A 27388-nucleotide genomic window follows, 5' to 3' on the forward strand; every position below is an offset into this window, starting at 1 on the left:
TGCACCCTTGAACTTAAAATAAAAGTTAAAAAAATTCATACCATTTGTTTTACGAGTATCTGGGGAAAAATAAGCAATTATTCCATTTTATGTCCTTCTCATGTTTTAAAATAAGCAATGTCCTATATTTCTATTACCTAAGGTTCTGAAGTAAAAACATTATAATAAATATACATATCCTTGAAAACTCTTAGCAGTTCTAGTATTTAATACTCCCACTTCTTTGGCAATGTCGAATCTGCAAACTGACTGCTCAGTCTGGGCACATGTCAACCATGGAGAATGTGCAGGTCCCGTGAATTTCAAATGGTTCTCTGGAGTAAAGCAAGATATTGACCCATATTTTAAAGCTAACAGCAAACATTTAACCACAGGAACCAAGGACTCAAATTCAAAGCTACCGTCTTATTCTGATTAGCCTCTATGATGATATGGCTGGGGGAAATCTAGTAGCAAGTGAAGGTCAGGAGAAGATGTGGTACACGGAAGGCAAGTGGGTAAGCGATATCAAGTGAGAGATGGGTGAAGGAATTCCATGATCACGGATGTAATCAGCAGCCAGAGTAACGGACCTGTCTGCCCCACTCTGCAGAGGCCTCATATGGAGCTCCCACCCCACATGCAGACAGTTAACTCCAGGCCAAGAGTGCTCAGCTTGCAGGGCCATGCTGTCCCACCAGACACTATTTGTACCTGTCAAGTGCCACCAATTTAAACTGAAACTGCAAGTCAGTGAATCCTCTCTGTGTGAAGAAAAAGAAACAGAACAGAAGAATGTTTTTAGCAGGTGAAAACCTAATGCTCTTCAGACTGTAGCAGGGCCTTTGAACACCTTCAGTCACAACAGTAGCTTCTGAGGTGTGGGTGTTGTGGGTCAGAAACAATCCTCGATCCTCAGGCCTCCCTTGCACACCTGTTTCCAGGCACTTCTGTCAAAGTCAGCAACAGTAAGTGTGAAGGGGATTTTATAGTTTATCTTTAACTGTAATTAACAGTTGGATTGCTGTCATGTTGCAAAATGACAAGTACACTTGACAGATTAGTGTCTTTTCAAACATCAATTCTTTTTTTTTTTTTTTTTTTTTGAGACGGAGTCTCGCTCTATCGCCCAGGCTGTAGTGCAGTGGCCGGATCTCAGCTCACTGCAAGCTCCACCTCCCAGGTTTACGCCATTCTCCTGCCTCAGCCTCCCGAGTAGCTAGGACTACAGGCGCCCACCACCTCGCCCGGCTAGTTTTTTGTATTTTTTAGTAGAGACGGGGTTTACACAGTGTTAGCCAGGATGGTCTCGATCTCCTGACCTCGTGATCCACCCGTCTCGGCCTCCCAAAGTGCTGGGATTACAGGCTTGAGCCACCGCGCCCGGCCTCAAAAATCAATTCTTAGAAACTTCTATATCCTGAAAGTTCACAGGTGCAAATATGCCAAACCCCAAAGAAGTCTTCAAAATGTTTCTGAAAGACAAGGTCCCTGGTTAAGAGCTCAGTGGAAATCTAGCTGTCATTGTTCAGTCTTACAGCTCTTGTCTGAGTAGATTTTCTTGTCTTTGGGGAAAAACATCATTTCCTCTGCCATCCTTGTGACAATGTCTTCATCTATAGCAGAACCATGGGTCCTCATCTCTGTCTTCATGCATATTTTCACATGCCTGTACTTCACTGGCAGAAAAAATGTAAAGTAATTGATTAAGGTTCTGTTGATCGGTCCATTGCACCACAGACCACTGTGCTTGCTATTGAAGACTATCAGACAGCACAGGTTCCAGGTCCTTCAGCTAAATGTCTTCTCTCTTTCCTCCTACCCACCAAAAGTCAAGAGCTATCTCAGTTATGAGGTCCCTGCCTGTGTTTCTGGGAAAGATGAAGATGGCTTTTTGGTAAAAACCTTTTGGTAGTGATCTAGAAACAGACTGATTGTGTTGATAACCCTGGGGGTGGAATTTATCCATCTTGTCAAATATGAAAACAGCTGGAACATGCACTCATATTACCATGAATCCACTTCTGAAATTGGTCCTAGACCAACCATAAAAGATGAAATAGGATGGGCAGGCTCAAAGGACGCTCTGAGGGAGCAGAGACACTATGCTGCTCTTCATGCTCTAAAAGACTTAAGATCAGAGCTCCCTGGGGAAGAACTCTAGGAAACTGCACACTCACTTCCATTCAGTGGGTAACAGTTTTTTTCAAAACTTTATCTATACAAAGTTGAAATTGGCAGAGAGATAGATGCTAAAATGCAAGGAAGTTTTTTTCTAACTCAAATGACATGTTAAATGTGACTTTTTAAAGGTATAAGAAACATAAGATACATAAATATTTATCATTCACTGTTAACTAATCCATAGTGTTCATCTCACTGTGAACTGAAATCTCAAGTTAATATTACCAGACATACTGAGGAATAAGGAACTAGATTAAGACTTGCACAGTGCCCAAGACCAGTGCCTTGTACTGATGGAATGAATGAAGGAGTTGACCTAGGTGACATTTCATGAAAAGCATTTGTTCTGACACATTCTTGGAACAAACAAAAAGACACCCAAGCGACAAGCTCTCAACCTCATAATGTAAAAAGGTGATCAGGAAACTCCCCCAGATACATCCTTATTTATTTTACTGTATTTCTAGAGATTTATGGAAAAATGTGAAAAGTAAGAAAATTATTCCTGATTTTGGCAGTCTTCTCTATCTTATAGTTTGTGTAGCAAATACTCACTTTTACTTCTTTGTTAAGTTTCTGTTTCTTATTTCAGTCCCCACCTAATAGTGGGAATATTAACCTTGACAAGGATGACATTCATTTAAATGAGAATGAACCCTCCTAGATAATGTAATATAAATTAAATGTGTAAAGAATATCTGAAAAGGAGAAACAGTGTCAATGTTCAGTTCTTTGAGGTTGTCTTTGAAGAAAGCAATGCCAAGGACTCGAAAGATGAGAGGATCAAAGAGAATAAAAGGAGTTTAGGAGAAAAAAATTCCTCTAATCTACATTGCAACATGCAGAGGCAAGGCTGAGGCTGCATCATAAGTGGAGAGCATTAAATGACTCCATGCCCAAACAACCTGCTGAAGAGTGCTCCACCTAACACCAAGTGCTCTGCTGGGAATGTTGAGTGCATTCATTCATTGCAGAATGTGACTACCATGTAAACTGGGAGTTGAGAAATTTGGGTTCAAGTGTGCCTTAACTCAATGGAGCCTGGGGCTATTGCAATGCAAAGAAAAGAGAAGCAGAGGCCAGAGTTAGTGCAGTTTGCCCAGACCAGTCCAAATGGCCTGTGAACAAGATAATACTGGGTTCTCCTGCCTGGTACAGTTTTCTTTTGCTCATGAGGGAAGTACAGAGTTGGTACAAATAGGTGGACAGTTACTCTTCAGGCCTTTTGAGTTAAGATGTTCAGCTACAATTTGGCTGACAAAATTCTTGCTTATACCAGCTCAGCCATGTAAGGAAAGAACTAGTGGTTTCTAGGGATTTCTGTTGCTTCTGAAGCCAGTCAGTGCCTTGAGAATCACTTCCGTGGCAACATGCTGTCCAATCAGCTTCTCCTTCAAAGTCAGCCTTGAGGGTTCTAGAAGCCAGCTCCAGAATAGAGAAACACACCCTAAAAATGCAAAAGAAAGGCCGGGCCCAGTGGCTCACGCCTGTAATCCCAGCACTTTGGGAAGCCGAGGTGGGCGGATCACGAGGTCAGCAGATCGAGACCATCCTGGCTAACATGCTGAAAACCCGTCTCTACTAAAAATACAAAAAAAAAAAAAAAATCAGCCAGGCGTAGTGGTGGGCACCTGTAGTCCCAGCTATTCCAGAGGCTGCGGCAGGAGAACGGCGTGAACCCGGGAGGTGGAGGTTGCAGTGAGCAGAGATGGCGCCACTGCCCTCCAGCCTGGGTGACAGAGCAAGGCTCCGTCAAAAAGAAAAAAAAAAAAAAGGCACCAGAAAAGCAGCACTTTCCCAGCTGGCAAAGTGAGAGGCACAGATTAACAAGTGATCCAGCAGAGCCTCTGTGCAATATGGCAGCCACTAGCCACCTGTGGGTATTATCTGAGATGTGGCTACTCCAATTGAAGGTTTGTTGTCCATGTAAAATACACACAGGCTTTGAAGAGTAGCAAAAAAGATAATATTGGCCGTGCGCAGTGGCTCATGCCTGTAATCCCAGCACTTTGGGAGGCCGAGGCGGGCGGATCATGAGGTCGGGAGATCGAGACCACATCCTGGCTAACATGGTGAAACCCCATCTCTACTAAAAATAACAACAGCAACAATAATTAGCCAGGTATGGTGGCAGGCGCCTGTAGTCCCAGCTACTCCAGAGGCTGAACCAGGAGAATGGTCTGAACCTGGGAGGTGGAGCTTGCAGTGAGCCGAGACCACGCCACTGCACTCCAGCCTGGGAGATAGAGCGAGACTCCGTCTCAAAAAAAAAAAAAGATAATATTGGCTGGGGGTGGTGGCTGGTAATCCTGGCACTTTGGGAGGCAGAGGTGGGTGGATCATTTGAGGTCAGGAGTTCGAGACCAGCCTGGCCAACATGGTGAACCCCACCTCTACTAAAAAAAAAAAAAGAAATACAAAAATTAGCCAGGTGTGGTTGTGCACACCTGTAATCCCAGGTACTCGGGAGACTGAGGCATGAGAATCACTTAGATCTGGGAGGCGGAGGATGCAGTGAGCTGAGATCATGCCACTGCACTCCAGCCTGGGCCACAGAGTGGGACTCCATCTCAAAATAATAATTAAAAAAGATAATATTGGGGGCACGCCCAACATGGCCAAATAGGAACAGCTTCAGCCTCCAGTTCCCAGCGTGAGCGACACAGAAGACGGGTGATTTCTGCATTTTCAACTGAGGTACCGGGTTCATCTCACTGGTGAGTGCCAGACAATCAGTGCTGGTCAGCTGCTGCAGCCCGACCAGTGAGAGCTGAAGCAGGGTGAGGCATCGCCTCACCTGGGAAGCGCAAGGGGGAAGGGAATCCCTTTTCCTTGCCAAGGGAAACTGAGACACACAACACCTGGAAAATTGGGTAACTCCCACCCTAATACTGCGCTTTACCAAGGGTCTTAGCAAATGGCACACCAGGAGATTATATCCCACACCTGGCCTGGAGGGTCCCACGCCCACAGAGCCTCCCTCATTGCTAGCACAGCAGTCTGAGATCTAACTGCAAGGCGGCAGCGAGGCTGGGGGAGGGGCACCCGCCATTGCTGAGGCTTAAGTAGGTAAACAAAGCCTCCGGGAAGCTCGAACTGGGTGGAGCCCACCACAGCTCAAGAAGGCCTGCCTGCCTCTGTAGACTCCTCCTCTGGGGACAGGGCATAGCTAAACAAAAAGCAGCAGAAACCTCCGCAGAAGTAAATGCCCCTGTCTGATAGCTTTGAAGAGAGCAGTGGATCTCCCAGCACGGAGGTTGAGATCTGAGAATGGACAGACTGCCACGGGGTTTGAGATCTGAGACCAGACAGACTGCCTGTTCAAGTGGGTCCCTGACCCCTGAGTAGCCTAACTGGGAGACATCCCCCACTAGGTGCAGACGTACACCTCACACCTCACATGGTGGGGTACACCCCTGAGACGAAGCTTCCAGAGCAAGAATCAGACAGCAACACTCACTGTTCAGCAATATTCTATCTTCTGCAGCCTCTGCTGCTGATACCCAGGCAAACAGGGTCTGGAGTGGACCTCAAGCAAACTCCAACAGACCTACAGCTAAGGGTCCTGACTGTTAGAAGGAAAACTAACAAACAGAAAGGACACCCACACCAAAACCCCATCAGTACATCACCATCATCAAAGCCCAAAGGCAGATAAAACCACAAAGATGGGGAAAAAGCAGGGCAGAAAAGCTGGAAATGCAAAAAATAAGAGCGCATCTCCCCCTCCAAAGGAACGCAGCTCATCACCAGCAACGGAACAAAGCTGGACAGAGAATGACTTTGATGAGTTGAGAGAAGAAGGCTTCAGTCGATCAAACTTCTTAGAGCTAAAGGAGGAACTACGTAACCAGCGCAAAGAAACTAAAAACCTTGAAAAAAGAATGGATGAATGGATAACTAGAATAATCAATGCAGAGAAGACCTTAAAAGAATGGATAAAGATGAAAACCATAACACGAGAACTACATGACAAATGCACAAGCTTCAGTAACCAACTTGATCAACTGGAAGAAAGTATCAGCGATTGAAGATCAAATGAATGAAATGAAGTGAGAAGAGAAGCATGGAGAAAAAAGAGTAAAAAGAAATGATCAAAGCCTCCAAGAAGTATGGGATTATGCGAAAAGACCAAATCTACGTCTGATTGGTGTGCCTGAAAGTGATGGGGAAAATGGAACCAAGTTGGAAAACACTCTGCAGGATATCATCCAGGAGAACTTCCCCAACCTGGTAAGGCAGGCCAACATTCAAATTCAGGAAATACAGAGAATGCCACAATGATACTTCTCGAGAAGAGCAACTCCAAGACACATAATTGTCAGATTCACCAAAGTTGAAATGAAGGAAAAAATGTTAAGGGCAGCCAGAAAGAAAGGTCGGGTTACACACAAAGGGAAACCCATCAGACTAACAGCAGATCTCTCGGCAGAAACTCTCCATGCCAGAAGAGAGTGGGGGCCAATATTCAACATTTTTAAAGAAAAGAATTTTCAACCCAGAACTTCATATCCAGCCAAACTAAGTTTCACAAGTGAAGGAGAAATAAAATCCTTTACAGACAAGCAAATGCTTAGAGATTTTGTCACCACCAGGCCTGTCCTACGAGAGATCCTGAAGGAAGCACTAAATATGGAAAGGAACAACAGGTATCAGCCATTGCAAAAACATGTCAAAATGTAAAGTCCATCGATGCTAGGAAGAAACTGCATCAACTAGCGAGCAAAATAACCAGCTAATACCATAATGACAGGATCAAGTTCACACATAACAATATTAACTTTAAATGTAAATGGACTAAATGGCCCAATTAAAAGACACAGACTGGCAAACTGGATAAAGAGTCAAGACCCATCAGTCTGCTGTATTCAGGAGACCCATCTCACATGCAGAGACACACATAGGCTCAAAATAAAGGGATGGAGGAAGATCTACCAAGCAAATGGAAAACAAAACAAAACAAAAAGCAGGGGTTGTAATCCTAGTCTCTGATAAAACAGACTTTAAACCATCAAAGATCAAAAGAGACAAAGAAGGCCATTACATAATGGTAAAAGGATCAATTCATCAGGAAGAGCTAACTATCTTAAATATATATGCACCCAATACAGGAGCACCCAGATTCATACAGCAAGTCCTTAGAGACTTACAAAGAGACTTAGCCTCCCATACAATAATAATGGGAGACTTTAACACCCCACTGTCAACATTAGACACATCAATGCGACAGAAAGTTAACAAGGATATCCAGGAATTGAACTCAACTCTGCACCAAGCGGACTTAATAGACATCTACAGAACTCTCCACCCAAAATCAACAGAATATACATTCTTCTCAGCACCACATCACACTTATTCCGAAATTGACCACACAGTTGGAAGTAAAGCACTCCTCAGCAAATGTACAAGAACAGAAATTATAACAAACTGTCTCTCAGACCACAGTGCAATCAAACTAGAACTCAGGACTAAGAAACTCAATCAAAACCACTCAACTACATGGAAACTGAACAACCTGCTCCTGAACGATACTGGGTACATAACGAAATGAAGGCAGAAATAAAGATGTTTTTGAAACCAATAAGAACAAAGATACAACATACCAGAATCTCTGGGACACATTTAAAGCAGTGTGTAGAGGGAAATTTATAGCACTAAATGCCACAAGAGAAAGCAGGAAAGATCTAAAATTGACACCCTAACATCACAATTAAAAGAATTAGAGAAGCAAGAGTAAACACATTCAAAAGCTAGCAGAAGGCAAGAAATAACTAACATCAGAGCAGAACTGAAGGAGATAGAGACACAAAAAACTCTTCAAAAAAATCAATGAATCCAGGAGCTGGTTTTTTGAAAAGATCAACAAAATTGATAGACTGATAGCAAGACAAAGAAGAAAAGAGAGAAGAATCAAATAGACGCAATAAAAAATGATAAAGGGGATATCGCCACTGACCCCACAGAAATACAAACTACCATCACAGAATACTATAAACACCTCTATGCAAATAAACTAGAAAACCTAAAAGAAATGGATAATTTCCTGGACACTTACACTCTCCCAAGACTAAACCAAAAAGAAGTTGAATCCCTGAATAGACCAATAGCAGGCTCCGAAATTGAGGCAATAATTAATAGCCTACCAACCAAAAAAAGTCCAGGACCAGATGGATTCACAGCTGAATTCTACCAGAGGTACAAGGAGGAGTTGGTACCATTCCTTCTGAAACTATTCCAATCAACAGAAAAAGAGGGAATCCTCCCTAACTCATTTTACAAGGCCAACATCATCCTGATACCAAAGCCTGACAGAGATATAACAAAAAAAGAGAATTTTAGACCAATATCCTTGATGAACATCGATGTAAAAATCCTCAATAAAATACTGGCAAACCGAATCCAGCAGCACATCAAAAAGCTTATCCACCAGGATCAAGTGGGCTTCATCCCTGGGATGCAAGGCTGGTTCAACATAAGCAAATCAATAAACATAATCCAGCATATAAACAGAACCAAAGACAAAAACCACATGATTATCTCAATAGATGCAGAAAAGGCCTTTGACAAAATTCAACAGCCCTTCATGCTAAAAACTCTCAATAAATTTGGTATTGATGGAACATATCTCAAAATAATAAGAGCTATTGATGACAAACCCACAGCCAATATCATACTGAATGGGCAAAAACTGGAAGCATTCCCTTTGAAAACTGGCACAAGACAGGGATGCCCTCTCTCACCACTCCTATTCAACATAGTGTTGGAAGTTCTGGCTAGGGCAATCAGGCAAGAGAAAGAAATAAAGGGTTCAGTTAGGAAAAGAAGAAGTCAAATTGTCCCTGTTTGCAGAGGACATGATTGTATATTTAGAAAACCCCATTGTCTCAGCCCAAAATCTCCTTAAGCTGATAAGCAACTTCAGCAAAGTCTCAGGACACAAAATCAGTGTGCAAAAATCACAAGCATTCTTATGCACCAATAACAGACAAACAGAGAGCCAAATCACGAATGAATTCCCATTCACAATTACTACAAAGAGAATAGAATAACTAGGAATCCAACTTACAAGGGATGTGAAGGACCTCTTCAAGGAGAACTACAAACCACTGCTCAATGAAATAAAAGAGGACACAAACAAATGGAAGAACATTCCATGTTCATGGATAGGAAGAATCAATATCTTGAAAATGGCCATACTGCCCAAGGTAATTTATAGATTCAATGCCATCCCCATTAAGCTGCCAATGACTTTCTTCACAGAATTGGAAAAAACTGCTTTAGAGTTCATACGGAACTAAAAAAGAGCCCGCATTGCCAAGACAATCCTAAGCCAAAAAAACAAAGCTGGAGGCATCATGCTACCTGACTTCAAACTATACTACAAGGCTACAGTAACCAAAACAGCATGGTACTGGTATCAAAACAGAGATATAGACCAATGGAACAGAACAGAGCCCTCAGAAATAATACCACACATCTACAGCCATCTGATCTTTGACAAGCCTGACAAAAACAAGAAATGGGGAAAGGATTCCCTATTTAATAAATGGTGCTGGGGAAATTGGCTAGCCATAAGTAGAAAGCTGAAACTGGGTCCTTTCCTTACTCCTTATATGAGAATTAATTCAAGATGGATTAGAGACTTAAATGTTAGACCTAAAACCATAAAAACCCTAGAAGAAAACCTAGGTAATACCATTCAGGACATAGGCATGGGCAAGGACTTCATGTCTAAAACAACAAAAGTAATGGCAACAAAAGCCAAAATTGACAAATGGGATCTAATTAAACTAAAGAGTTTCTGCACAGCAAAAGAAACTACCATCAGAGTGAACAGGCAACCTACAGAATGGGAGAAAATTTTTGCAATCTACTCATCTGACAAAGGGCTAATATCCAGAACCTATAAATAACTCAAACAAATTTACAAGAAAAAAAAAAAACAACCCCATCAAAAAGTGGGCAAAGGATATGAACAGACACTTCTCAAAAGAAGACATTCATACAGCCAACAGACACATGAAAAAATGCTCATCATCACTCGCCATCAGAGAAATGCAAATCAAAACCACAATGAGATACCACTTCACACCAGTTAGAATGGCAATCATTAAAAAATCAGGAAACAACAGGTGCTGGAGAGGATGTGGAGAAATAGGAACACTTTTACACTGTTAGTGGGACTATAAACTAGCTCAACCATCGTGGAAAACAGTGTGGCGATTCCTCAAGGATCTAGAACTAGAAACACCATTCGATCCAGCCATCCCATTACTGGGGATATACCCAAAGGATTATAAGTCATGTTGCTATAAAGACACATGCACATGTATGTTTATTGTGGCACTATTCACAATAGCAAAGACTTGGAATCAACCCAAATGTCCATCAGTGACAGACTGGATTAAGAAAATGTGGCACATACACACCATGGAATACTATGCAGCCATAAAAAAGGATGAGTTCGTGTCCTTTGTAGGGACATGGATGTAGCTGGAAACCATCATTCTCAGCAAACTATCGCAAGAACAGAAAACCAAATACCTCATGTTCTCACTCATAGGTGGGAATTGAACAATGATTCACTGCAGCCTCAAACTCCCAGGCTCAAGCAATTCTCCTTTCTCAGCCTCTGGAGTAGCTGGGACTACAGGCATGAACCACCGCACCTGGCTAATTTTTAAATTTTTAGTAGAGACAAGGTCTTGCTATGTTGCCTAGGCTGGTCTCGAACTCATGGGCTCAACTGAGCCTCCCACCTTGCCTCCTGAAGTGTTGGGATTATAGGCATGAGCCACCACACCTGGCCTATAATTTAAAAAATTAGATAATGGAATCAGCAGGTATAGTATTATCTCATTTATTTAAAATTTAAGTCTTTTCTCTGTCTATCATCTATCTATAGGGTTGTCTTGAAATAGGTTGACACTCATATCATTGTTGGAGGGATTGGTCACAAAGGCATAGGCTGGTGCTAGATTAGCATAAGTCAGTATTAAAGTAAAGGTGAAGAGGATTTCAGAGGCTGTAAAGCTGTGGCACATTCTAGTTGGTTATCAGAAAGTCAAGTTAGAGAAATAAGGGATAAAAAATTGATAATATTGGGTAAACTCCAGGAATCAGTAGACATATATTATTGACCTAGAGCACTTGAGTATGGCTAATACTTGTTGAACATCATGTAAATGCCTTGGCTTGACAAAATCTTCAAGAATTCTATTTTTGGGCTTTCATACGTGAACTTTTTTGGGTTATCCTATAGATACTATGGCCCTAGGCAGTTAGGATAACTTAGATTGATGTTTCATTGGAGGTCAGGTCAAGAAACCAGAAAGCAGTTTAGGGAGGGGATTAAAAATATTTAAAAAGAAAATCAGAATTCCCTTTATAAAAAATAAAATCTTACAAAGACTCCTTATATAAAAATTGGCATTTTATCAGCATAAATGTATTAATATTTATTTATGTATTTTGAATACATACATTCGTAGGATTTGAAATTCAAAAGGATATGTAATTTTATCATTTTTCTTCCCTAAATAGAATTGACGGCAATACTTTTCTGTATCTTGCTTTTGTTGATTATTGTATTTGAGCAATCATTTCACATCATTATAGAGTATTCCATTAATGGATGAACCATGATTTTATGTAACCAATCCCCTATTAACAGACATTCAGTTTGTTTCCAATCTTTTGTTACAGCAAACAGTGCTAAAATAAATAATCTTGTACTTATTTTGCACATGTGCAAATACATATGTAGGATAAGGTCCTGGAAGTGAATTTGCTACGTTAAAAGACATGTAAATTGTGATACTATCACCAAATTGCCCCCTATAGAAATTATGTCAATTTATACACTAACAAATGGCATATAAGCATGCTTATTTCTTCAAATTCTCGTGACAATGTGTCATAGAAAATTTTTGCCAATCATATAGGTGAAAAGTGACATCTCTGCATATTTGAATTTCCTCTTACTATGAATGAGGTTGATGTATTTTCATGTCTCAATGTCATTTATTTTCTTTTTCTTTTTCTTTTTCTTTTTTTTTTTTGAGACGGAGTCTTGCTCTGCCGCCCCGGTTGGAGGTGCAGTGGTGTGATCTCGGCTCACTGAAAGCTCCACTTCCTGGGTTCATGCCATTCTCCTGCCTCAGCCTCCCGAGTAGCTGGGACTACAGGCACCCGCCACCACGCCTGGCTAATTTTTTGTATTTTTTTAGTAGAGATGGGGTTTCACCTTGTTAGCCAGGATGGTCTCGATCTCCTGACCTCGTGATCTGCCCACCTTGGCCTCCCAAAGTGCTAGGATTACAGGCGTGAGCCACCGTGCCTGGCCCATCCATCCTCATTTTCTATTGAGTTACTGAATGTTTTTTTCTTACTGAGTTGTAGTTTTCTACGTATGTAGAAAATTAACCCTATGTGATATGAGAAGCAAATATTTTTCCTCATATTGTTATTTATCTTTAGAATTTGCATGTGTATTCTTTGCCAAGCATACATTGTTTTTATATATTATTAATCTTTTATTTTTAGATTTTTTTGGTTTTATATTATGCTTAGAAAAGCCATTCCTATTCTCTTTTTTTTTTTTGAGACAGAGTCTCGCTCTGTCGCCCAGGCTGGAGTGCAGTGGCCGGATTCAGCTCACTGCAAGCTCCGCCTCCCAGGTTTACGCCATTCTCCTGCCTCAGCCTCCGGAGTCGCTGGGACCACAGGTGCCCGCCACCTCGCCCGGCTAGTTTTTTGTATTTTTTAGTAGAGATGGGGTTTCACCATGTTAGCCAGGATGGTCTCGATCTCCTGACCTCGTGATCCGCCCGTCTCAGCCTCCCAAAGTGCTGGGATTACAGGCTTGAGCCACCGTGCCCGGCCCATTCCTATTCTTATATTATTTTCTCCCCATGGTCTGTTTATTAATTATTAATTTACTGCTTCTCAACTCCAAATTCATCTTTCAATACATGCTCTGTGATAAATTCCTTTAAGCATTTCTGTTTTACAGTGAGCACAATGTTAAGTTTCCTTAGTAAAGGGCACTGGAGGGACATGAAGCGGCTCTTCTGTTGTTACATGCAGCACACTGTGGGTCAGCTGTGGGGTGTAGGGATATCTAATGGTCACCCATCCATGCATTCAGAATTCATAGTCTTTCAGTGACTTCATAGCCCTGCCTGGCCTAGTAATCACCTTTCTGCAGCCCTTTCAACACGGACACCATATGATTCAGGCCTCTTGCCTGTACTAATGCCTAATTCCCTTTGCTCACTTGTCCCTCCCCATCAGAAGTTTGTCTGCTGTGGCCATCTCAATGCTACTGCTCTTCCAACATGGAGAATACATATTCTGGGCATCCTGCCTGCATTCTCTCTGCATGACTGTATACCCAGCCATCACTGTAGCTCACCTATCACTGGAGAGTAGCTTCCTGCTTTCCCAGTAACTGTAGACCAACTTTAGCCTTGACAAACCAGTGAACTTCTCTGCCATCCAGTGGGTTACAAATACACATTCTGCAATTTGGTGTGAACCCCAGCCTCGGGAAGGGAGTCCTCTTTTCAAGTTTGACTTTCCTTAGGATCTCTCCCTTAGCCCTAGGGTACCATATAAATTCACTTATATCTAATAGGTAATCTATTATCATAGTTTAATATGTTAAGCTATATTTCAGTTTTTTTTTTTTTTTTTTTTTTGAGATAGGATCTTGCTCTGTCACCCAGGCTAGAATGCAGTAGTGAGGAAATCATAGCTCACGACACTGGGCTCAAGGGATCCCCTCGCCTCAGCCACCTGAGTAGCTAGGATTACAGGTGCAGGCCACCATGTCTGGCTAATCTTTTATTTTTAAATATTTTGTAGAGATGAGGTCTCACTATGTTGCTCAGGCTGGTTGTGAACACCTGGCCTCAAGCAATCCTCCCACCTTGGCCTCCCAAAGTGCTAGGATTACATGCATGAACCAACATGCCCAGCCTGTATTCAAGCTTTTTACACAAACTTTCCTTGTTTAAATCACTGTGTTTTGTTTCCTGATTATACTCAGACTAATACAATCTGTTCTAGTACTTGTATAGTTTATTTTTATACTTTGCTCCATCAGGAATCTATGCTGGTATATGCTGTGAATATGGATCTAGCTTTATTTTTCCCATATGGCTATCCAGTTGATCCAAACATTTATTAATAGTCTTTTTCCCAACTCATTTTAAATGCTATCTTTATATATTATATATATAATATCTATATATTAAGTTCCTACATGTATTTTTTTAATGAACTTTAAATTGTATTCCATTACAATCTGTCTTTTCAATCCCCAGTATCACATTGTGTTTAATATCTGATAGGAATAGTCCCTGGATATTCTTTCTTTTAAAATTTGAACTTTAGCAGCAGCATGTCTAGTTCTCCTGTTGGAAATTTTATAATTTTTGGGAATTGCATTACATTTGTACATTAGGGATAATTGACATCTGAGTCTTCCCAAGAACTAATAATTTTTTATTTGTTCAAGTCTTTTTTTGTGTGTGTTTCTCAATAGTATTAAACAATTTTTTAATTGGCAAAAGGAAAACTATATATATTTATGATGTATAACATTATTTTTAATGTAAATATAACAATAGTATTTTAAGTCATACAAATCTTGCATATTTATTGTTAATTTCTTCATAAGTATTTGATCATTTTGGTTATTGTGATGAAAAATTTTCTTCCATTATAACTTTTAACTTGTTGCTCTTAGACATATAAAGAGTACAAATATCTGCTGATTTTGTTGTGGATTATTTTATCATTTCAAATAATTTCCTAGTTGATTTTCTTGGGTTTTCTGGATACATAATCAAATAATCTGCAAATAACAATTTAATCTCATCTTTTCTCATTTCATACCCTAATTTCTTTTTCTTGTATCAATACATCAATGAAAATCTCTAGAATACTTCTATTTTTATTTTTATTGTTTTAGTGGTAAAAGATAGATTTTATTAGCTCAAGGTCCACTGAAGAGCTTTGAGGAAGTTCTAAAGAAAAATCTGGCCATCTTTTCTGTAAAATAAATAGAATAGCAGGAATCTCTAGGTATCCCTTAAACATAAACTATGATGATTCCATTCATATTACCTGGGCTGTAAGTAAATGAATTCTTAACAAATAAAAATAACATTTTAGAAACTAGTTAATACCACTAGCCCTAATTTGGTTTTCACTTGCTTGTATTTGTCTAAGAAATTTCTCCATGAAGTACATATTAAAATCTAACAATTATTTCTCATTTACACTTAAGTCAAAGTACTCACTCTTACCCTGGAAGCAAAACTTACTTCTGAAAATAATCTACAGAAATAATATGTAAACACATAGAGCTTTGAGATAGACTAAGAACAACCTCCTATGTTCTATGGATCAAAATGCAAAGGTCTCCATTATATATGTAAATAAACTCTTTCATTAATTTGGGATATATTGATATTACATGACCACGTGCATACCTATGGCACATACATACACTACAGAACAAATCTTGACAATGTTTCTACTGCCAATATACTTTCCAATCCCAACTGCTGGAAAGGAAATAAAAACAAAACAAAAACTACTTTTCCTTTCTATAAATAGTTTTTAAGTGGAAAAACAAAGCCAACCATCCTCATCGAGATATGGACTAAGCTCCAAAAAGTTCAGAGTCAAGAATCTGTTCAGTTGTTCCCCAATGTAACAAAGCACATAAGCTTTCTCTATTCAGGAAGCTTCTCTGATCATCTCCAGTGTTTTGTCTTAAAAACTGCTTTACAAGATACGAGGTAGCCATGTTGGTTAAATTCTTTCTGCTGCCCACCTTACACCTGATGTAACCATATAGGTTGGCATCTGGTAGCACTATACCCATAATAACCACTGCTAACCAGTTTACCCTGAAGGAGAACAGGGCACTAAAGGCAAATATCACCCAAAGCACTGCACAGGCTATAAGTCCCAATCAAAAGATTCTTGATTCAGCTTCTGACACAGTTTTATTCTCTTGAGAGGATGCCTTTCTAGATTCAAACACCCAATGGCTCTTTCCATCTTCATCTATGTGACTCCACCAACATGGACCAACCATTAGTCTACGTGTGACATTCTTTGCTGCCCAAAAGTCACATGACAACAAGATAATTGTCATCATACAGGCAATAAAGCTGCTGCTGAGTAACTCACAGAGAAGACAGATAATGAATATAGACTGACTTGAAAGAATAAGTGGAAAAATGATACCACTGAATATCTGATTTTTGGATTTTTTTGGTCTATCAGTTGTCTCCTCTTCTGTATCAAATAGTGAAACATCTGCGGTGTCATCGTTACTATCCTACTGCTTCAAGGCCCAGAATACTTCTAAATAATGGTGATGATACTGAACTTCCTTATCTTGCATGGGAATGTCTTTAGTGTTTTTCCATTAAGAACAATACTAACTCTTAGGCCGGGCGCGGTGGCTCAAGCCTGTAATCCTAGCACTTTGGGAGGCCGAGACGGGCGGATCACGAGGTCAGGAAATCGAGACCATCCTGACTAACACGGTGAAACCCCGTCTCTACTAAAAACTACAAAAAACTAGCCGGCGAGGTGGCGGCGCCTGTAGTCCCAGCTACTCGGGAGGCTGAGGCAGGAGAATGGCGTGAACCCGGGAGGCGGAGCTTGCAGTGAGCTGAGATCCGGCCACAGCACTCCAGCCTGGGTGACAGCGCGAGACTCCGTCTCAAAAAAAAAAAAAAAAAGAACAATACTAACTCTTGAATTGAAAAAGTATTATGCTACAGAATAGCTATCTGTTTCTGTTTTATTAGAGTTTTTATAAAACAAAATTGGATGTTGAAGTTTATCAAATGCTTTTTCAGAAGTTACAGGGATGAACATGATCATGTTTCTTCTCCTTAGATATGTTAACATAGTAAATTATATTAATAGATTTCCTAATATTAAATCATATTTGAATTTTTGGTATATAATTCTTTTAATGTGGCACTGGATTATATTGCCAATACAGGTTGAACATCCCTAATCTAAAATTCTGAATTTGAAATGTTCCAAAATCCAAAACTTTTTGAGGGCCAACATGAGGCCATAAGTGGAAAATTCCACATCTGACCTCATGTGATGGGTTACAGTCAAAACTCTGTTTCGTGCACAAAATTATTTTTAAAATATTGTATAGGCTGGGAATGGTGCTCACGCCTGTAATCCCAGCACTTTGGGAGGCCGAGGCGGGTGGATCATGAGGTCAGGAGTTTGAGACCAGCCTGACCAAGATGGTGAAACCCTGTCTCTACTAGAAAATACAAAAATTAGCTGGGTGCGGTGGCGGGCACCTGTAATCCCAGCAACTTGGGAGACTGAGGCAGGAGAATCGCTTGAACCCAGGAGGCGGAGGTTGCAGTGAGCCGAGAACGCGCCATTGCATTCTAGCCTGGGCGACAGAGCAAGACTCTGTCTCAAAAAACAACAACAAAAAAATGTATAAAACTACTTTCAGATGGTGTATATAAGGTATACATGAAACCAATGAATTTCATGTTTGGACTTGGGTCCCATCCCTAAGTCATTGTGTACATGCAAATATTCCAAAATTCAAAAAAATCCAAAGTCTGAAACACTTCTGGTCTCAAGTATTTTGGATAAGAGATTCACAAACTTTTTTTTTTTTTTTTTTTAAGACAAGTCCTCGCTCTGTTGCCTAGGCTAGAGTGCAGTGGCACAATCATGACTTACTGCAACTTCAACCTCTGGGGCTCAGGTGATCCTCCTGCCTTATACTCCTGAGTAACTGAGGCTACAAGTATGCACCACCACGTCTTTTAAAAAACTTTTTTGTAGAGATGAGGTCTCACTATGTCGCCCAGGCTTGTCTTGAACTCCTGGGCTTATGTGATCCTCCTTCCTTGGTCTCCCAAAGTGCTGGAATTATAGGCATGAGCCACCTCACCAGGCTAGTATATAGGTATTCAAAACTGATATATTTTTAATAGCCTCCCCTTCCAACAAGCCTTCTATGCTAAATATCTTCAATACACCTTTAAAAAATTGTATTTTATTTTAGGTTCTGGGATACATGTGCAGAATGTGCAGGTTTATTACATAGGTAAATGTGTGCCATGGTGGTTTGCTGTACTTATCAACCTGTCACCTAGGTATTAAGTCCCACATGCATTAGCTATTAGTCCTGATGTTCTCCCTCCTCCCGCCCCCCCAACAGGCCCCAGTGTGTGTTGTTCCCCTCCCTGCGTCCATCTGTTCTCATTGTTCAGCTCCCACTTATGAGTGAGAACATGCAGTCTTTGGTTTTCTATTCCCGTGTTAGTTTGCTGAGCATGACGGCTTCCAGCTTCCTCCATGTCCCGGCAAATGACATGATCTCATTCCTTTTTGTGGCTGCATAGTATTCCATGGTGTGTATGTACCACATTTTTAAAAATCCAGTCTATCACTGATGGGCACTTGGGTTGGTTCCAAGTTTTTGCTATCATGAACAGTGCTGCCATAAACACATGAATGAATGTATCTTTATAATGGAATGATTTATATTCCTTTTGGTATATACCTAGTAATGGGATTGCTGGGTCAAATGGTATTTCTCAGTGTGCCTTCTTGATCACTCTGTACTCTACTCTTTTTTGCCCTAGCATTAAAGTGCCATTCTTAGTTTCATTTAATGCATTTTGCTTCAAATTCAACCTTGTCTACAATTGATCATAATTCTCTTTGTTTAGTTTGTGCTTTGCCTAGTATACGTTTGCCCACCCTTTTATTTTCAACCTTTCTGAATCACTTTGTTGTAGCTGTGCCTCTTGAAAACGACAGATTTGCTTTGTGATCAAGTCTGTCTGTAAGTTCTAAAAAGCATCTGATATGACAGATATGTTTGTTTTTAGTTATATTATTTTATGGTATACTCTTTATTTTTACAGCTTTTAGAAAATCACTTTACCGTATATTTTATTTTCATTTTTTCTGTATGTTTGTCTTGTCATGATTAGGAAGGCCTGTATTTCTGCTTTAGTGACTATCTTTATAACTCTGTGTAATTCCCTTAAGTTAATCTTAAGCAGTATCTATTAATTCACCACTATGGAAACAACAAAATTAGTGTATTTCCTTTTATTACTCTTACTCTCCCTTTATTGCAGCACTATAGTTTATTATATTATCTTTCTTGGGGTTTACCTTTATGCTGTTTAATATATTATATCTCTATTATTTGTCACCTTGAAGTGATTCCATTTGAATGCCAGCTATTAAGAATGAGAAAATAAGTATTATAGCTAAATTAGAATACTCTGAGTCCTAATATCTCATTGTAGATAACATGATTTAAATAAGTTTTTTATTATGAAAAAGTAAAAGAATTGGGAAGATCTTCACAATAAGGGCATTCTTCTGAAACCCTGTTTTGAGGGGAAATGAATCATTCTGGTTGGAATTATTTATATTAAGGGTGCAATGGATATAAAAGGAATTTTAATATTAATTATGAATCTCCTGTCATGACTCCTTATAAAACATTCAGAATTATTTGATTATACTCAAAAATTAAATATGAGAGGATATATTGAGGTATTCATTCTGAGTAAGATTTCCCACATGCTATCTTTCTCCATTTATATTTTAAGCTGCTTCTGCAGATAGAAAATGTCAGATATTTATACAGGTCAGTGACAATGGATTTAAGGTCATGTTTTTCCGTAAGTAAAGACTGGATTGTTCTACACATAAGGTAATAGCACTGTTTCAGCAATTTTCTTGAGCTTTTAACTAGGGTTGAACTTACTGTTCAGTTGGAAAGAAATTTTGGCTTTCAAATTTTCCTGAGAAACCAGTGAGGAGTCTGATCCTGGTTAAAAACCTATGTGTGATTTTTTTCAAGCCTGACCATAGGCAATTGCAAATAATTTACTTGGCAGGCCTCATGGGGGAAAAGCTGCCTTTGCCACACCAGACTTGGTACACAGCCAATGCACTGCATTCTCTGAAGAGAGTTGCAGTCAAGAATTCAGAACCCCTGGCTGGTCATGTTCTTGGAATATTTGTATTCCTAGCTCTGGTACTTTCATTTCTAGCTCTCTTCATCTGAGGCCTTGGGCCAAGTCCTCCTTAGGCCCTCTGTCAAGACCTCCTTGTGGGGGAAGGGAGAAGGAAGCCTTAAAGACACTTTTCCCTACTCTGAGTCAGTACTCTGTACTTTTCCACTCCCAGCCTTCCCTCCTTGCCCTCCCATCAACCCCATGGTGCATAAAATTGCCAGAGCCTTTTGTTTGGGACTCCTTCAACAGTGAAACTATCCCCATGTCTGCACTTATCCTCAACCAGTGCACAGTTTCATGGAGGAAATGGAAAAGGGGGAGTGGGCACTTTCTCCAGTTTAGATTCTTGCTTATACTATTACTGGAAATAAAGGCTTACCCTTTCATTTGTGTCTTGATGTCGTTAATCAGCTACTATGACAGCTCAGCTCTTTCCCAGCTTAGTTGAGCTTCTGACAAGTCAATGGTTTCTAGTGTAAAGCTATCTGCCTTTTCTAGTGATGTGATTAAAAGATGAAGGGATTCAACTAGGTCCAAATGTACCGAGGAGTGCCAGAGGGATATAACATAGCCACCTGAGGAGTAAAAAAAATCATTTTACCCTTGTTTGGGACATGGGCTCATTTCCTAAGAAATCTTTTATACTGGTTATCTTCCATTTGCCCTTCCAGATCATTCTCTACTTTTCTCTACCCTATTTTGTGCCCTAGGAAGGTGATCCATAGGGACTGATTCAATGAGGTCATTCACACTCTTGCTTCCAGCTGGCTTTGGCCAATGGCAGGCACCAGCAGGAGATCTGCATGTGGGAGGAAAGTGAGGTCAGGGTATTTCATCTCCTGGCTTCCTCCTCACGAGATTGCCACAGGATGGCTGCGTCCTTCTTCTGAAGGCAACATGATTCTTTGCTTGACCAAACTTTAGTCAGGCTTCTGAACCTTTTCTTAGGCCCATCTGTGCACTTCCTTATAAAATTTAGTTTTAGCAAAGAACCCTGCTAAGTCAGTTTGGCGAGAATCCCCTACTCATAATGTCTGATCATTCTCAGTATCTGACTGGGTTCCTCATCCTGCACTATCCCCCAGGTGATGTCTGATCACCCTGGCCTGTTTTCAGCAAGAATCCTGTAAGTCAGTTTAGCCAGAATTCCCATTATCCCTGATGTTTCCTCTTAGTAATTATCTATCCACTGATCCCCATACGCTCCTTGGCTATATATTCCCACTTGCTTGTACCATATTCAGAATTGAGCCCAATCTCTCTTTCCCATTGCAACATTCCATTGTCATGGTCCTTATACTCATCAATGGATTTCCAAGGGATCAATGCTATGGTCCCTTTATTTAGGATCATAACAACATACCTATTGTGTTCGTCCTCAATAAGGTATTTCTTACCATAATTTAACAAGTGTCATGAATAACTTTTTCTTTAATAAAGGCCAAAGATCCTGTCAGGCAGCCCTCTTCAGACAGTTCCCTCCTCTTCAGTCCTAGAGGTGGTATGCCTATTGCACAATCTAAACTCTCCCCACACCTATGTAAATATTCCCTTCTATATTTCTTTGAAAATTATTTGGTTTGAATGTGCCATCTATCTGTTTCTTCCTAGCAATTTGACTGACTTAACAGCTCCTTATATAAATACTCAATTACAAAGGAAAATAAAATCTAAAATACTTTTTAAAGTTATAAGCTAAAAGATAACAATAGATTTTAAAAACCACATCAAATACATACATCAATAAGCAAACATATATTAGGATAAAAGTGAAAGTCATGGAAAAAACATTTAGCATGATGCCATGTATGCAGTAAGCATTCCATAATATCTGCTTAATGTTATTAACATATTAGCAAATAGAGCGATTTCTCTGAGTGTCTGAAAATGACCAACAAATGTCTTGTATATTTGTAATAAGAGGGTTGGTGGTTACTATAGAGGCAATTTCGTAAGGGTAAAAATACCAATGGGAATTACCTGAGGATTGAGCTCCCTCTCAGAAATCCAGGCTCTTACCACGTGACTTAAGGTGTTGGTATATCACCAGAAGGGAACCATGCTGGTTTTAAATATGTTTACAAATTCTTTGACATACTTCTCCTCAAAGGCTAGTACAAAATTCTTTGGATTTTCTAAATAGACCTTCACATCATCTACAAATAGGGACAATTTTATTTCTTCCTGTCCAAGCTGCATGCCTTTTATTCCCTTTTCTTACCTCATTGTGCTGCCTAGGACTTCTAGTACTATGCTGAGGAGTACTAAGAGCAGACATCTTTGTCTTGTCTCAATCTTAGCAGGAAAGCATTCAGTCTTTCACTATTAAATATGGCATTAGCTGTAGGTTTTATCATGAGTGGATGCTGAACTTTGTCAAATGCTTATTCTACTTCAATTGATATAATCACATGGTTTTCTTCTTTAGCTTTTTAATATGGTGTACTACTTTGGTTGATTTTCAAATATTGAATCAATTTTGCATCCCTGAAATAAGTTCTACTTGGTTATGGTGTATAATTCTTTTTAATTGCTGAATTCAATTTTTTAATATTTTGTTAAGTTTTATGTGATCTATGTTCATGAGGGATATTGGTCTTCAGTTTTCTTTTTTTGTACTGTCTTAGTCTATTTTTGGGATAAAAAATAGCCTCATAAAATGAGTTGGGAAGTATTTCCTTCTTTTATATTTTCTGGAAGAGATTATGTAGAATTGATGTTATTTTTCTTTAAATGTTTAGTAGAATTCTTCAATAAAACCATCTGGGTCTGAAGATTTCTTTTTCAGAAATTTAAAAATCATGAATTCAATTTCTTCAATGGTTATAGGGCCATTCAAGCTATCTGTTTCATATTGGGCAATTGTGATAGTTTGTGCTTTTCAAGGAACTGGTCCATTTCATCTAAGTTGTTAGATTTATGTATGTAAAGGTATTTGTAGTATTCTCTTATTATCCTTTGGAATAACAAGGGCCTATAATGACACTCCCCTGTTTCATTCCTGATATTGGTAATTTATATTTTCTTTTTCTATTTTCCTTGTCATTCTTGCCAGAGGTTTGTTAATGTTATTGATCTTTTCAAAGAATCAACTACTTTTCATTAATTTTCTCTATTTTATGTTTTCAATTTCACTTATTTTTGCTCTTCACTATTTCCTTCTTTTTGCTTGTTTTGAGTTCATTTTGCTTTTCCTTTTCTAGTTTCTTGAGGTGGGAGTTTATATTACTGATTTGACTTTTTTCTTTTCTAATGTAAGCATTTTAGTGCCATAAATGTCCTTCTCAGCACTGCTTTAGCTGCATCCCACAAATTTTGATATTTGTATTTTCATTTACCTTTAGTTCAATGTTGTTGTCTTTTAAAATTTCCCTTGACATATTGCTTTTTGACCAATGGATTATTTAGAAGTGTGTTGTTTAGTTTCCAAGTGTTTGGGGGAATTTTTCTGTTATGTTTCTGTTATAGATTTTTATCTTGATTCATTGTGTCAGAGAATATACTATGTATTATTTCAATTTTTAAAATTTAAGTTTCTTTCCTTCATGGCCCATGGTATGGTCTAGTTTGGCAAATGTTCCATAGGTACTTGAAAAGAATGTGCATTCTGCTTGTTGTTGGGTGGAGTATTATATAGATGTCAATTAGATCCTGTTGGCTGATGTTTTTCTGTATCCTTATCGATGTTCTACAATTGTTGAAAGAGGGACACTGAATCTAACTATAATTGTGGATTCACCTATTTCTTCTTTTAGATCAATCAATTTTTGCTCCACATATTTTATAGTTTCTGCTGTTTAGTGCACACACATTTAGGATTTCTGTATCTTCTTGGTGGATTGACCTTTTCATCATTGTCTAATGTCCCTCTCTGTACCTGGTATTCTTCGATCTGAAATCTGTTTCATCTGATATATTAATAAAGCCACTCCTGCTTTGTTTTGGTTAATGTTTGCATGATATATTCCTTTCCATTCTTTTACTTTCAGCCTACATTTATTGTGTTTGAAGTTAGTTTCTTTTAGACAGGATATAGTTGGGTCATTTAAAAAATTAACTCTGCCAAGCTCTTTTAATTGACGTTTTTAGGCCACTCACATTTAATGTAACTATTGATATGTTGGCCTGCCAATTTATTTGTTGTTTCCTGCTTGTTCCCTCTGTTTTTAGTTTTTTTGTTTTCTTTTATATACCTTCCAATGGGCTATTGGAATATTTTTTAAATACTCTATTTTGATTTATCTATGGTGTTTCTGAGTGTATTTCTTTGTATAGGTTTTTTAGTGGTGGCCCTAATTATCATATTGTACACAGAAACTTAACAGGAGTCAACTGGTGTCAACATTTTACCAGTTCAAATGAAGTGTAGAAACCTTAGCTCCCTTTATATCACTTTCCCCTCCTTTGTTTATAATATAATTGTCTTAGGTATTTCCTCTACATATATCTCAAACTCCTGGGCTCAAGTGATCCTCCTGCCTCAGCTTCCCAAAGTGCTAAGATTATAGGTGTGAGTCACCATGCTCAGCCTCAAGATTTCATCTTTAACAATAGTTTTTATATGATGTGCCATAATGTAGTTTTCTTTATGTTTCTTGTGCATGGCATTCAATGATTGCTTAAATTTGTGGGTTTGGAGTTTTTTATCAAAATTAGAAACATTCTAGCCATTTTTTAAAGGTATTTTTTCTGTCCCCTGTTCCTCTCCTTTGGAGACTTTAATTACACATATATTAGATGGCTTGAAGTTGTCCCAGAGCTCAATTATGCTCTATTCATTTAAAAAAATGATTATTTTCTTTGTGTTTCATTTTGAATAGTTTCTATTCCTATGTCTTCATGTTCACTGATCTTTTCTTTCGTAATGCCTAATCTGGCAATAATCCCATCTAGTGTATTTTCCATGCCAGAAATTGTAGTTTTCCTCTCTAAAAGTTTGATTTGGAACTTTTAAAATATCTTCTATATCTCCACTTAGCTTTTTGAACACATGGAACCCAATTACAACAATTGTCTTAATGTCCTCATTTGCTAATTCTAACATTTATGTTACTTCTGGGTCAGCTTTGATTAATAATTTCTTCATAAGTCATAAAATCCTGCTTCTCTGCATGCCTATTTAAGTTTTAATTGAATGCCAGACAGTAAGAATTTTACCTTAATGGGTGCTAGATAGTTTTGTATTTCTATAAATATTCTTGAGCTTTGTTCTGGGATAGTTGTTACTTGGAAACAGTTTGACACTTAGGATCTTGTGTTTATATTAGGTAGTCTTGAGCAGTACTAAGTCTTGGGCTATTTTATGCCCTACTACTAAGGCAAGATCTTTTTGAGTCCTCTACCCAATGTATCATGAATTATGAGGATTTCCAGCTTGGCTGATAAGAACAGGTACTATTTCAGTTGTGAGTATCAGGCACCATTGTCTCTAGTCTTTTAGGGTGGCTCCTTCTTTGGCCTTGGGTAGTTTCCTCATGCGCATGTACTGATCAGTACTCTGCTGAATACTCAAGGGGGACCCTCTTTGGGTCTTTATAGAGTTCTGTATGTAGCTCTCTCCTTTCCTCTATGTAGCTCTTTCTCCTCTAGCTATTAATAACTTGGTCTCCCTGAAGTCCCAGATCCATATCCTTGACTCAAGGAAACCACTGGCACCCACCCCTAGGTTCTCCCTCTCTGCATTGTGGTTTGGAAACTTTCTCAAGGCAGTAAGCTGGGACAATTCTTTTCTTTTTTTTTGAGACGGAGTCTTGCTCTGTTGTCCAGGCTGGAGTGCAGTGGCACAATCTCGGCTCACTACAACCTCCGCCTCCTGGGTTCAAGCGATTCTCCCGCCTCAGCCTCCCAAGTAGCTGGGATTACAGGCAGCCGCCATCATGTCTGGCTAATTTTTGTATTTTTGTAGAGGCAGGGTTTTACCATGTTGGCCAGACTGGTCTTGAACTCCTGACCTCAGATGATCTGCAAGCTGGGACAATTCTAAGTCCCACCTCATTTACTTCCTGTCTCCTGGGGGCTTTGTTCTTTGCTGCGTGATGTCCACTGTTTTGAAAAGTGTTTTTCATAGGTTTTATCCAGTTTTTTTTTTATTGTTTTAGGCAGGAGGGTAAATCTGCTTGCAGTTATTCTATACAGGGTGGAACAGTGACTTGCTTCCAATGAACAGAATGTGCAGGAAGTGGCATGTTACTTTTGAGACTAAGACAGAAAAGATATTTTGGCTTCTTCATTGGTCTCCCTCTCTTTTGGATCAGTTGTTCTGGGAGAAGCCCACTGCCACAAATTAAGGACATTCACGCAGTCCTTTGGAGAGATCCGAGTAGTCAGGAAATAAAAATTTCTGCCAACAGCTAAGTGAATATGCCATCTTACAACTGGATCCTCCAGCTTCAATCAAGCTTTCAGATGACTGACATCTTGGTTACAACCTCATGAGGGACCCCAAGCCTGATCTACGTAAGCCATTTATGAATTCCTAACTCATAGTAACTATGAGATAATGTTTATTAATTTAGATCACTACATTTTGGGATAATTTGTTACACAGCAATAAATAATGAATAGAGATACCAAATTATGCTCAAACCGTAGAAAGGATCAGTTGAATTACTTAAATAATTTTATCCTTTTCCCATCCCCAACCCAGCCTAAGCAACAATGCACAGACAAAATCCCCACACTTAGCACTTGGAGCATTTATACTCAAAACTTTCCCTGTGTGACTTTTGTCAAGAAATAAACCGTGAGTTGTTGTAAGCCTAAGGTTGTGTCAAAGCAACCAGGGTATGTTCTAACTCAGGAAGCATAGGGTAATATATATTATTTTCATTCTTTATAGTATCAACAGAGATGTTATCATTCCACTTCCAATGAGGGAAACTAAGGCATTAATCAAAAAATAAATAGATTCCAGTCATATATTATTTACATAATTCAGCAATGGATTTACGAAATTTCCTCTTTTGGAAATCTTAAATAAGACTTACATCTGTTTGATAACATATATTAGCAGCAAGGCTACCTCAAGGAAGGAGATGCATAGAACCTCTGGAAGTCTTTCTCATCGCTATGATTCTGAATTTTATACAAGGGAGAAAGGGAAGATTGAAATTTTGAGGAGGAGCATAGATAATTGTTTATGTATAAAGGAGCTT

At 39.2% G+C, this 27388-nt stretch overlaps 1 protein-coding gene and 2 pseudogenes across 1 annotated transcript in view; all 3 read right to left on the reverse strand.

The window, feature by feature from the left end:
• M1AP (meiosis 1 associated protein) overlaps positions 1-27388 on the reverse strand; it is a 90055-nt gene that overhangs the window by 61823 nt on the left and 844 nt on the right. The window lies entirely within an intron of this gene.
• On the reverse strand, positions 1483-10724 carry LOC117063057 (annotated as a pseudogene).
• On the reverse strand, positions 15839-16591 carry LOC117063058 (annotated as a pseudogene).

This window comes from Trachypithecus francoisi, unplaced genomic scaffold (genome assembly GCF_009764315.1).
Source record: "Trachypithecus francoisi isolate TF-2019V2 unplaced genomic scaffold, Tfra_2.0 Lachesis_group17, whole genome shotgun sequence".
Classification (NCBI taxonomy): Eukaryota; Metazoa; Chordata; class Mammalia; order Primates; family Cercopithecidae; genus Trachypithecus; species Trachypithecus francoisi.